The sequence below is a fragment of the Macrobrachium rosenbergii genome, chromosome 24 (genome assembly GCF_040412425.1).
Source record: "Macrobrachium rosenbergii isolate ZJJX-2024 chromosome 24, ASM4041242v1, whole genome shotgun sequence".
Lineage (NCBI taxonomy): Eukaryota > Metazoa > Arthropoda > Malacostraca > Decapoda > Palaemonidae > Macrobrachium > Macrobrachium rosenbergii.
The window spans coordinates 26,033,913-26,048,568 of record NC_089764.1 but is presented as its reverse complement, the minus strand read 5'-3'; positions in this window follow the sequence as shown (position 1 = coordinate 26,048,568).

The window sequence follows — 14,656 nt, the reverse complement described above, 5'->3', positions numbered from 1 at the left end:
ATTGATATTTCGTGAATAATGCAATGGAAAATGTTGTTACATGTTTTTCTCTAAGAACTTATTGCAATGATACAAATTCAGTCCAAAACTGAAGCTGCTACTCATAGTGCCATTGCAAACAGGATGCAGAAATTATGAAAGAATTATAAAAATGACAGCAATGCTTTATACCGCTATACTTGTTTTGTGACGAATCTGTAAAGTAACATGATAATTATTGTGACCACCGACGATTTAGGGAAAGATAAATATGATTTTATATATTGCCAAAAAGCGAGAAAGACAAGATTTCTTGGAAAAGGCAAGAAAACTAAATAATTGCCAATGCTGTACAATCACAGTTAATTTGGTACGCTTCCAGACTGTAACAGTTACAATCTCACGACTAATTTAGATAAACGAGAGAGAGAGAGAGAGAGAGAGAGAGAGAGAGAGAGAGAGAGAGAGAGAGAGAGAGAGAGTACCGGCTAGTCTTACAAACACACGCAAGAATTCACTTTATTGTCAGTATCTCCGCAAATCCATAATTTTCACGTAGCTGTGGGTTACACGAAAGATTCTTCACGTGTGGATAAACAATTCACGTAGCCAGAAGTCTGCCTAGGAATCAACGCATTTAAAAATGCGTGTATTTCACGTTGTTTTCATCATAATAAATAATTCCTGTTGTTGTGAGTTCATCGAGCATTCACTGAATAAACAATTCACGTGACTGAAAAATTTCATGCTGTGTTTACTTGATAAATAACACCATTAGTCAAGTGTCTGAGTAGCATTAATTCTATAAACATTTCACAATATTACATTCATTACACAAGTAACTCACGTAGTCATGAATTCGCACTGTAATCAACATACATCACAGCCAATATTATTATCATTACTATTGTTATTCAGCAGCTGAACCCTATTCATATGGAACAAGCCCACAGGGACCAGGGACTTGAAATTCAAGCTTCCAAAGAATTTGGTGTTCATTAGAAAGTAACAGGGAGTAAAGATAAATACAGAAAGAAGAGATCACTTATTAAAAAACAAAAACAAAATATAAAAGTATTAAATAAATAAATAAAAATGCAAGTAAATGATTAAAATGCAAAGAGAACTGCGGTAGGGTAGCAACGCAGTGCAACAGAAATAATTCAGGCGGACACGAGTTCGTTGTATTATTCAACAAGCGCCTGATTAGCGTAATCAAGGCCTTCACCTTATACTTATCAGTGCAGGATGAATGTGATTATAGCACCTTCTCTCTTTATGCATTCAGAGTGTCTTGCGTAAGTGATTGGTTGAGCGAATTATAGGAGTGATTTGCTGTGCGGAGAAACTGGTGCGCGTTCTACATACGGTACATGTATATAACAATTATCACAAAACTAATTTTTTTCTTGACAAAAAATCACTGCATTTTTTAAAAGTTTTGATCTTGAAATTTCCATCTTTGGATGTTTTAACTGGTTGGTTTATACAATTTTAACGAGTGTCTTAAATGGCTGTATTCTATAATGTTCAGTATACAGAATTATGTAACATACAGAGTTACACACACATTTCTTTTGAATAGCTTTTGTGAACTATTTATCATTTGAGCCTTTCAGTGAACAAGAGTAATGTGTATATAAATGCGCATGCCCAGAATACTTTTGGATATTTAAATCTCGTCTGGTTTTATTTCATTTTTATATTATTAGTTTCAGCTACAGACAGACGGACCGAGAGACAGGTGAGGAGGAAGTTCGTCTTTCTCTCTTAACAAAAAAACATGACAGTCAGTTCAACAGTAAATTACATTTTAATATATTCATTATGTATTTAGTTCAGAGAGAGAGAGAGAGAGAGAGAGAGAGAGAGAGAGAGAGAGAGAGAGAGAGAGAGAGAGAGAGAGGAATAAATTCGACACCTCAGCACATAACGAGGGCAAGTTCACTCGTAAACAATCCACACAATCGCAACAGGCAAAACGAAGCCGAATTCGCACCTGTAATCAGCCCCCCTGGATCTGCAACACCAGGTAAGCCACGCTCCTGAGCATCTCAGGTGAGGAGCACCTTGGCCATGCATAACAGGAGGGCCCCCGGGGCACCATGAGGCCCCGGGCGAGGGCGAAGGCCTCCTCGAACTATATATTTACTTTAATGGAATACATATTTTATACCTGCGATGACCTCAGCCTCCGCCCGTGTTCAGGATTTCGGGCGCAACGCCCACCTGCCCGAGCCCACGTCCTCGGCTCTAACACCCACACCTAGGCCCCGCCCGTTCCCGCCCAGACACTCTTGTGCTCAAGACGGAGTCCCCGCCCGTTTCTCACACACGCCAATTGGATGGAGAGGTGGTTATGGCCTCACTTCATTGCCCGCTATGTCAGAGGAAGAGTCTCGGGAAGGGACTTTTGTCTGCGGAGGAATCTCTCTCTCTCTCTCTCTCTCTCTCTCTCTCTCTCTCTCTCTCTCTCTCTCTTCTCTTCTTCTTCTTCTTCTTCTTCTTCTTCTTCTTCTTTCGCATTTGAAAACTACATTGTGTCCGTGTGTTCTTTATGCTATTTGCGGCCGAATTCACACGTATATGCAAACTAATACGTTCTCATAAGTATGCAAATGTATGAAGTATGTATGTATGTGTTTAGTGTGCGTGTGCCTACGCTCGTGTGTCAGTGTGCGTGTTGGGAATACATGCTATTAAATCCAATGTCACATCACAGCGTTAAGCATTCTAGCCCGTTTACCTACAGTAACTCCCTTGAAAACGCCAAGTCATTCAGAAATCTTTAAACCTCTAAAATCATATATAAGGAAGATTCTCACCATTACTCCCCAGAACTGGAATCTTTGTAGCAATACCACTCTCATTCACGACCTCAAACCATATTGCCCAAAAATGGCAAAACTGCAGTATCTGCAAAATTTTCGAAATTAAGATATGCCACCTATTGGGCACGTGAATCACTAATACACAAGTTACTGCAGTTTCAGAATGATTCTTCAATGTTTTCCACTAGTATTTAGGGGGCCCCATCTGCAGCATCTTCAAAATCAGCAGTAAGGCAAGGAAGTATCTACCATTTTTCTCAGTTCTGTATTTTTGCAGATACTGCAATCTTCCAATTTAGGGCAGCATAAGCCTTAGGCCTGTGTTCAGCTTACTCGAGCTCTCCTCAAGTTGAAGTAAAACAATTACACAAAACACGACTGCCTGGTTTTCAGGGCGGCACCTTCTTAGTGGGGGTTACCGCTTACAGTGTGCCTTGAGTGGTGGACTGCAGAGAGTTTGATTTTGCCTTTGGTCCCTTTCCGCCTAGCTGTCTAACTTCTTTAACTTTATCTAGATCCGGTTTTCAGTTCTTTGGTAAGAGCAAATTCTTAGGAAGAGTCTCACAGTGACAGTGATGTAAAGCTGCTCTATAATACTTATACTGAGGTCTCTTGAATAATAATAATAATAATAAAAAATAATAATAATAATAATAATAATAATAATAATAATAATAATAATAATAATAATAATATTATTATTATTATTATTATTAATAATATTATTAATAAATAATAATAATAATAATAATAATAATAATAATAATAATAATAATAATAATAAATGTTATTATTATTATTATTATTATTATTATTATTATTATTTTATTATTATTCAAGAGACCTCAATGTAAGTACTATGGTAACGATAAAGATATAAGGTAAATAACATCAACAGATAATCGTGTAATTTTCAAAACAAATGTCATCACCACATTTATTTCTTACGACAAGCAATCCCACTGAAACCTCTCGATCGTGCGACTGATCCCTTCCCTGCACCTCATGGCTATGGTATCTTTTGTTACCGTCTGTTCTCTATGAATAATAATAATAATAATAATAATAATAATAATAATAATAATAATAATAATAATAATAATAATAATAATAGTATTGTTATTTTCATTTCGAAAGGTTGACCTCTCAACTCCCCTCAGGGTCCCGGCCATTATCTCTCTCTCTCTCTCTCTCTCTCTCTCTCTCTCTCTCTCTCTCTCTCTCTCTCTCTCTCTCTCTCTCTCATATCTCGTACGTCAATTCCCCAGTCTTCTCTAAGAAAAATGTTTCAGGAACCGTGTTAACATACAATGAGTGTGCCGTTGTAACACAGAACAGAGAGCTACCATCATCTATGAAGATGATACTAATTCATCGATAAAAAAAAAAAAAAAGATTCGGTGAGAAAAAATGGTTCTCTGTAACTGTACTACACTTTATACATTCACGTACGATTCTGCATTCTTTTGTATTACCCAGAACCCACTAGTGGGTCCTGGGATTACAATATTATGTTTAAGCAATTTAACATATAAACGCAAATGAATGCTTTTGCATTTGTGTATTATTGGAACCAAACTTTCTTTTATCCACGTATAAATCTGTTTGTTACATTCATACAGATATTTAAAAAATCATAATAAATAATATTTTGAATCATATGCTTAATACTACGTCGACCATTCGTAAAATTGAATATTAGCTCAACGTGCAAATAAAGAGACAAAAATTTATAAAGCTCAAACGGGATTTTGGCTTCCTCCCCCGAGCTTCCTAATTCTAGAAATTATCTTTGAAATTGCTATTTCTTTAACAACAAAAGTTAAAATGAAAGGGTTGCTTTAAAGAACTGGAAACTAGTCAAGAGACTTATCCCCTTTTTTTCTGCAGTTCTCTCAGCTATTACTATTCTGCTGTAACTTTTTGTAACGATGAATAGCAGTAGCAAGAAATTTGCTATAAAAATCATTGACTATGAATACTGTTCCTATCATTACTTCTTCTACCAATTACTACAATGGAAGCAGTAGACCAAAAGAAGTCTGTTATTACCCATAAGAAACTCTCTCTCTCTCTCTCTCTCTCTCTCTCTCTCTCTCTCTCTCTCTCTCTCTCTCTCTTATATGTATATATATGTATATATATATATATATATATATACTGTGATTATATTTATTATATTTACATATATAATTTCTTCCCTTTGGATCTATATAGTTACAATATATCCAAAATATATAGAATTACATTTAAGAGGGCATATATATAGAACACATATATATACATATATAAATATATATATATATATATATATATATATATATATATATATATATATATATATATATATATACTGAACAGCAAACACTATAGAGGAAAAACTAACCCCAACTACTAAAACCTATGACATCATCACTGTTGATGAGCCTTCTCATAATATCGCTGACTCATTTAAGTATATTTCCCGAAAAGTAATCTACTGAGAATAAAAATATTTTACCACATGTTTATCCTTTAGAAGCCCCCACCCAGTTTCATCCCATGATTATAAAAGGTCCATATTAAATAACATAGGTGTTACCCACTTGTGAGCAGGTGAAGAAAAATATTAGCAAAGAAAATGAGAACGGGCCATTTTCGCGGGGCCTTTGATGGGAATAAGAGTCAGTGCAGCAGAAAGATATTTCTCGTATTTTAGTCTTCTGCTCCGGATGGATACTATATATATATATATATATATATATATATATATATATATATATATATATATATACATATATATATATATATATATATATATATCTATTATTTGTATATATATATATATCTATTATTTGTATATTTATGTATATGGATATATATATATATATATATATATATATATATATATATATATATATATATATATACATACACACACACACACACACACACACATATATATATATATATATATATATATATATATATATATATATATATATATATATATATATACACACACACACACACACATATATATATATATATATATATATATATAGAGAGAGAGAGAGAGAGAGAGAGAGAGAGAGAGAGAGAGAGAGAGAGAGAGAGAGAGAGAGAAATACTTTTATATATAAATATATATCACGGGCGATATTGATGATAACAGGCAATAACTTAAAATCAAGGAAAACAAATATATATCATTCTCAAGAGGAGCTCCAATAATCAAGAACCGGTCGTGATATCCAAGCAATCTTTAATTATGTCAGCCATCAACCAAACACAATGAACCGTGAAAACAACAAAACTCGGAGCCAGTTGAAGACGAGAGCGCTGAGTTAGAACTGATCCGGTAAACTCACAACACAGAACGCCATTTGGAGATAGTTCAGTAAATCTTCCTGCGGCCATCTTGCCGTGATTTGGAATTCTCTCCTTGTCTCAGTTTTTCCTTAGCCATAACGTCTTCCAGCATTCAGGTGGCTGGTGCATCACTTCCTTCTGGGTTAGGCCTAAAATTTTTTTAATCCTGTTTCTTGTTTCCACGGTGTCTGAGCTAGACATAGGCGCTGGGTCTCTTACTTATCATCTATTCTATAAAAAAGATTATCACAAACACTGGAAAATACTATGAGTGCTAAGAAGACTTTCTGGATATGAACAGACAGCGTGATTTAAATACTTGAGAATTTGGCCTGGAATCTACACTATGCCGGGAAAAATATTATAATTTATATCAGGAAGTGTCAAAGTGAATTCGTTAACCTACTAATAAAAAACTTATCTTCCCATACAGACTCTTCATTCAAACGTTTTTATAGTCTTATACAATTACTAAAAACTCATATACCGGTGAATGAAAAGCATTAGTAAGAGACCAATGAAGAAAATGAGAAAATGAAATAAGGTTCCAGGAAAGAGAACAAGGCTCTTTTAGTTTTTCGTAAAAGAAAGCTATTGAGATGGCAATTTGTCTGTCCGTCCGCACTTTTTCTTAGGCCACAGGGCTACAAATTGGTATGTTGATCTACCAAATTGCAGCCCTCTAGCCTGTGTAGTTTTTATTTTATTTAAGGTTACAGTTAGCCATAACCGTGCTTCTGGCAACGATGTAGGATAGGCCACCACCGGGCCGTGGTTAAAGTTACACGGGCTGCGGCTCATACAGCCATTATACCTAGACCACCGAAAGACAGATCTATTCTCGGTGGCCTTAATTATACGCCGTAGCAGCTGTACAGAAAACTCGATTGCGCCGAAGAAACTTCGTCGTATTTTTTACTTGCTTTTTTCTCTACCGTCTAAGAAGATGCTACATGACAAGGCAAAATAAGTGTCATGAATCAAAAAAAAAAAAAAAACTGAGCCATTGTGAGGGAAGCTTCTACTTTTTTTTTTTTCCCCGTCTGAAATGTGTTTTCCTTGAGGTTACGCCTAACCTCAGATCAAGCCAGGTTCAAGCGTGTAAAGGAACATGATCGCCGGTCATGGGAAACACACCGTTTCCAGGAAAATGTTATGATTAGCAGTTCGGAATTACAGAGCAGGCGAGAGTCAGCCCTTTCAGTCCTTTGCTTCTCTGAGATGAATTTACGCGATAGGATCAAGGACAAGGAAAGAGAGAGAGAGAGAGAGAGAGAGAGAGAGAGACCCAAGCAAAATGGTCCGATTGCAAAATACTTTTGTCCTCTGGTTTGGTAGGAATTTCCTCCCGTGGCCTCACCTATGCCGTGTCTGCCACTGTCACTGACTTTTAAGAAATTTACAATGATGAGATCTTGTTAATATATATATATATATATATATATATATATATATATACAAAATATACAGTATATATAATATATATATATAATTATGTATATATACATATGTATACACACATATATACATATATATATATATATATACATATATATATATATGTATATATATATATATATATGTGTATACATACACACACATATATATTATATATGTGTGTGCGTGTGTGTGTATCTTTAACTTCAGCAGCATTAGCCTCATTATACACCAACGCAGACTGCTAATCCTTATTGCGTCGAACTACCGCGCACACACAAACAAACACAAACAGACACACAAACACACACACACTGCGACATTTAGCTCTAGCTTGCACAACCTTCAGCGTTGACTGGATATCAAGGAGTTTGTATTCGTTTTATTAAGCATTTCTAGGTCCTCCTTCTTAACACTCCGAATTACAGACTCTTTCTACTAACTCGACATCCTTTAGTCTTTCCACATGAAAACCATATGCACCTCATGACGAGTCATTTTTATATTCTTTCCTCATAAAACCATATGCACCTCATGACGAGTCATTTTTATATTTTTTCCTCATAAAACAAATGCATATGTCATTTTTATAACATTATGCACATGAAGTCATTTTTATATTTTTTCCATATGAAACCATATGGCACCTCATGACGAGTCATTTTATATTCTTTCCATGTGAAAATTGGCACCTCATGACGAGTCATTTTTATATTCTTTCCACATGAAAACCATTGGCACCTCATGACGAGTCATTTTTATATTCTTTCCATGTGAAAGCCATTGGCACCTCATGACGAGTCATTTTTATATTCTTTCCACATGAAAACCATTGGCACCTCATGACGAGTCATTTTATATTCTTTCCTTATAAAACCACATGAACCTCATGACAAGTCATTGTTAGAAACCATCTTCTTCTTTACACCCGGATTTACCAATCCTCACTACCATAAACGAGGGTAGGCTCAACAAAGCCATCAAAGGTGGTCCTAAAGGTTCCTTACAGTTTCCCTACCCCTCTAATTTCATTACTTTCTTACTTATGGTCACTTTCTAGTCAGTCGTCTGATATTTCAACCCCATTTTTTATTAGTTTTTCGTTTTCTGTAAAAGAAAACTAATGTGCCGGCTTTGACTGTCAGTCCGCACTTTTTTTCTGTCCGCCCTCAGACCTTAAAAACTACTGAGACTAGAGGGCTGTAAATTGGTATGTTGATCATCCACTCTCCAATCATCAAACATACCAAATTGCAGGCTTCTAGCCTCAGAAGGATAGGGCACCACCGGGCCGTGGTTGAAGTTTCACGGGTCGCGGCTCATACAGCATTATACCGAGACCGCCAAAAGATAGATCAATTTTCGGTGGCCTTGATCATACGCTGTAGCGGCTGTACAGAAAACTCGATTGTTCTTCTGGAGAACAAAACCTTCCGGTGAATCCTGCGAATGTGATTGGTTTCGTTAAACTACTACATAACAACAACAATAATATGTCGCCCTGGCTGTTATGTTTCCTTTCTCGTATCTTCTTCAGCATCTGCAGAAACAGTTTAATTTCTGATAAATGAGCCTTAAATGTACATACCATCCCACTCCATATATCATTGATCTTTTACTTATTCCACAAGCATTGCGTTGATATCTCTGCCCTTTTCTCATCACGCCACATATATGTCTGTATACATTTACATACATACATACATACATACATATATATATATATATATATATATATATATATATATATAATATATATATTTATAAAATTTTGTATCAGTCATATTGCTTGCTATTTTATTTTTGATTCTACATACACAGTCTATGTTCTTCTTAATTCTGTGAATATAATGTTTATTATTGTTTCTGTTATGTGTATAATATGTATATACAGTATATATATGTATGTATTATATATATATATATATATATATATATATATATATATATATATATATATATATATATATATATATATATATATATATATATATATATATATATATATATATATATATATATATATAAAGAGTTATGGAGAGCCTCATTTCATATCTATATATTCACATTCAAGCTTTGGTTTCGTTACGAAAGTCTCTCAAATGGCGTTCTACACAGTACAGTCTATCACTTTTATAATATGCATCATCAATACTTTACTTTGTATCTCCAGCAATTCAGTCATCAATGTTCTCTAGTTTCATGAATGACCCATACAGCATTTCCCCGTTCCCCTCAAACCTTGTGCGCACTATCATAATAAATACCTGAGCTACACATCCACTTCCATATCCAACGGAACACTACGCTCTTATCATTCCTTCTGCTCTCTTTCTCACTCTTTCAATCAAAATCATACCATTTACCTCCCCAGGTATAAAAAGTGTTGCCATCCCCCAATAATGCTTACAGTTACTTTACCATCTTCACCCTTATATAGAGGAACAATCGGTACTCGATTCCATTCCTTGCAGTCCTCTGCCTAAACCAGACATAGCCTACCTTTCATAACTTGGTCTCCCAACTCAGTTGCGCTTTCATCAACATACCGAGGCGTCCCAATTCGAATGCATCAACTCCTTGCGTCTTACTGGTTTTTATCCTTTTAGCTGTCTTCTTCATACTGCCATCAGTCCTTTCCTTGAGAAACTAAGAATTTACATAAACCCTTCTAATTTTTTCATCGATCAGATCTGCCCTTCTTCTATTCTATCTGTTCAGGACCATTTTAGTTTTCTGTAAAAGAAAACTATTGTGCCGGCTTTGTCTGTCCGAGCGCACTTTTTCTGTCCGCCCTCAGATCTTAAAAACTACTGAGGCTAGAGGGCTGCAAATTGGAATGTTGATCATCCACCCTCCAATCATCAAACATACCAAATTGCAGCCCTTTAGCATCAGTAGGTTTTTTTTTTTTTTTTTTATTTATGGTCAAAGTTAGCCATAATCGTGCGTCTGGCAACGATATAGGCCAGGCCACCACCGGTCGTGATTAAAGTTTCATGGGGCGGCTATAAAGCATTATACCGAGACCACCGAAAGCTAGATCTATTTTTGGTGGCCTTGATTATAGGCTGTAGCGGCTGTACAGTAAACTCGTTTGCGCCGAAGAGACTTCGGCGCATTTTTTACTTTTTTTTTTTTTAACTCGCTTTCCTGACACACGGCTGCATTTAATTGAACCCAAAGATTCCATTTTATGAAACAGGAAAGAAGAACTAAGGAGAAACAAAATTGTAATTGAATATAATAACAACAGTAAAATCAGATTTTAGTGCATAACACACATAACAGAAAACAATGATAAACATTATATTCAAAGAATCAAGAAAAGAACGTAAGTCAAAAAATAAAATGCAGTCAAAAAATAAAATAGCAGTCAAAATGTCTGGCATAAAATTTACAGATAAAAAACTAATCATAAACATCACAACTGATAAACTAAAGAGGGGAATCGGAAACTACATAGCTCCATTAATACCATAACTATATTCACCCTTACGCTCAGCATCATTCATAATTTCTTTCACAAATACGAGGATATGATTAACACATTAACCCTCAGACTCTGCAGTTTTCTCATTAAACACTTCAAATCCACACTACATGCTAATCAGTAGTTCCCTGGAACAACGAATTTCAGAACACTCCAGTAGGAAGTTGTGGAAAATGTCCTACAGTCTCCAAAGAAGTCATTAGAAAATATGAATCTTTTAACAAAAAGAAATCATATATTTAAGTGTATTAAACATTACGTACTTCTATAAGGGAGGTACATGCGCCAGAACAGATAATAATCGAATAAATGTATGAATAAACAGATGAAAGTGTGATTAAGTGTAAAACCTAGCAAGATAGTGAAATGTGTTACTTTCACTTCAGAGAATAGTTATGCGTAATTGAAAGGAGAAGGAGTTTTAAACGGAAATTTTTCATTTCAGTCTTCTAATTATGGTATGACTGCGACTGAGAGAGGAAGAAAGAGAGGAATAATAAGTGAGGAATAGTGTACGACTGGTGGGTGAGGATGTGGATGAGTAGATCAGGTATGTATTGTGAGAAAGTATGGAAGGTTTAAAAGGAAACAGAGAAAGCTGTCAGCACAATGCATGAGACCAAACCTTTATCAATGTTTGTAAATCCTTCTAGTAAAACCTTTTTCGACCACTGTTCTCCCTCGCCCCTGCCACACGCACGCAAACACACACACGTATATATATATATGTATGTATGTATGTCTGTATGTATGTATATATATATATATACATGTATGTATATATATGTATGTATGTATATATATATATATATATATATATATATATATATATACTATATATATATGTATGTTTGTGAGCATATGTGTGTGATTTTCCATTTACAAAAGACACAAATATGATAGACAATTTATAAAGTACCAATAAAAAAAAAAAAAAATTAAAATAAAAGGTCAACAGGGGAAACACGTCACATAGACCCACCCTCCCAATTTCGCAGCCAACCCATCCACGCAAGTCTTAAAAAGACTCACTTGACCTGTTTTGATTTGGGGCAAAAGAGAGAGAGACCCCGTCGTCTTACTAAACATCTCCTTACTAAATATCTCGGATCTAAATCCCGCTCAGGTGAAACTCGGAGGCAGACAATCTGCTTGTGTTTAATGAAGAGGCAGTGACAGTTCCGCATGAATGAACGCCTGAATTTGATTCATTACAACTCTTGGCGCAGCAGCCGAGAATTTTATCAGCGCGGGACACGTTCGCAGGGGTCGGATCAGACAAATTGAATAAATAGATCTGAACTTTCGAGTTTTGTCGTAACAGAACCTTAAGCGAAATTTGTGATGACGGGATAGGTCGGTAGTCAGATTTATTATGATAAGGCTTTGGTATGATACAAATACTTGTACTCAAAATCTTACATTCAAACATAATGGGTGAGCTGTGAAATTTCAAGGAAAAATGCGTGCTTTACGGACAGAGTGTCAAGACATTAATATATTATATTTATCTATAATTATGGGCATGTCACAAGTTCGAACACCATGCGACTTACGTAAATACTGAAAACGAATGAGCATAAAAAGCAGTACCAGGTAATTAGGTGACACATAAATACTGTCATATACATGCATACAACAAACATAAATAAGGATGCACGTATGGTTAAACATACATACACAGTAAGCGATTTAGCGTGTCTACTTACTAGATAACCGCAGTATATTCCAGAACTGAGGGTTAATTCAAACGGAGTCTTGTTTTGTGATTAGCGTGTTAATGATCGTATATAATTCCCTAAACTGTCACCTCGTACCTTTATCTACCATACAGATATTATCTTCATTCACTTTGTTCTACATATACAATAGCAAAGGGCTGAAGCTCCAACTGGAATAATTGGTTTACACGTCATAATTCTTTTACTTATTTATTTATCTTTTTGATTCCTTGCATACTAACATAAATACCACTGAAATCTGGTTTCAACTTTGGGAAAGAGCGATTTCTGAAGAGTATTGGAATCTAATGCCACAAGGAAAATGTCTGTGATGAAGAGCACAACAGCACAAACGTATGTGATGAATGATGGTATCTGATTAAAGTAAAAAATAATGCAATGATGAAAAATAGGTGCAAAATATGATGAATAAAAGAACGCTAATGCAAACTGGGTTTTAAGGAAAGGGAATCCTCAAAAAACTATAATGATACTGAGGTTTACGAAGTAAGAATGTGACAACAGATAAAAATGTAAATAATATTATTCTTTGATGGAAACCTGGTTTTAAGTCGAGAACGCCGACAAACTTCGTGAAGAAAACGAATGGAAGAAATGGATTTCAGACTAAAAAACTTACATTAAAGATGCAGAAATATAAACTTTGGTTTAAACTGAAGAAAAATAGGCATATAATAAGAGAAACTCGTGGGAGTGGCCATGATTGGTAAAAATTTCTGTCGACCGAAAAAAAAGTCATGAACAAGGAGACGAAACAGAATGCGATTTGAAATAGGATTTTTTTTTTTTTTAAAGTTCTGTTTGATTTATCTAGAGTAGTCACTGGGATTTAAAGGGTGGAATTTTAGAGAGAGAGAGAGAGAGAGAGAGAGAGAGAGAGAGAGAGAGAGAGAGAGAGAGAGAGAGAGAGAGAGAAGTAATAAGGAGACGAAACAGAATGCGATTTGAAATAAGATTTTTTTTTAAAGTTCTGTTTGATTTATCTAGAGTAGTCACTGGGATTTAAAGGGTGGAACTTAGAGAGAGAGAGAGAGAGAGAGAGAGAGAGAGAGAGAGAGAGAGAGAGAGAGAGAGAGAGAGAGAAGTAATGAATAAGGAAACAAAACAGAATGCGATTTGAAATAGGATTTTTTTTTTTAAGTTCTGCTTGATTTATCTAGAGTAGTCACTGGGATTTAAAGGGTGGAACTTAGAGAGAGAGAGAGAGAGAGAGAGAGAGAGAGAGAGAGAGAGAGAGAGAGAGAGAGAGAAGTAATGAATAAGAAACAAAACAGAATGTGATTTGAAAAGTTCTGCTTGATTTATCTAACACTGGGATTTAAAGGGTGGAACTTACAGAGAGAGAGAGAGAGAGAGAGATGCGATTTGAAATGGGATTTTTTTTAAGTTCTGCTTGATTTATCTAGAATAATCACTGGGATTTAAAGGGTGGAAATTAGAGAGAGAGAGAGAGAGAGAGAGAGAGAGAGAGAGAGAGAGAGAGAGAGAGAGAGAGAGAAGTAATGAATCTTCTTCTTCTTCTTCGCTTTAATGAATAAGGAAACAAAACAGAATGCGATTTGAAATGGGATTTTTTTTTAAAGTACTGCTTGATTTATCTAGAATAATCACTGGGATTTAAAGGGTGGAAATTAGAGAGAGAGAGAGAGAGAGAGAGAGAGAGAGAGAGAGAGAGAGAGAGAGAGAGAGTCAGAGAGAGAGAGAGGTCATGATAATGACAAGACAGAATGCAATTTGCAATGGGATTTTTTTTTAAGTTCTGCTTGATTTATCTAGACTAGTCACTTAAAGTGTGGAACTTGGAGAGAGAGAGAGAGAGAGAG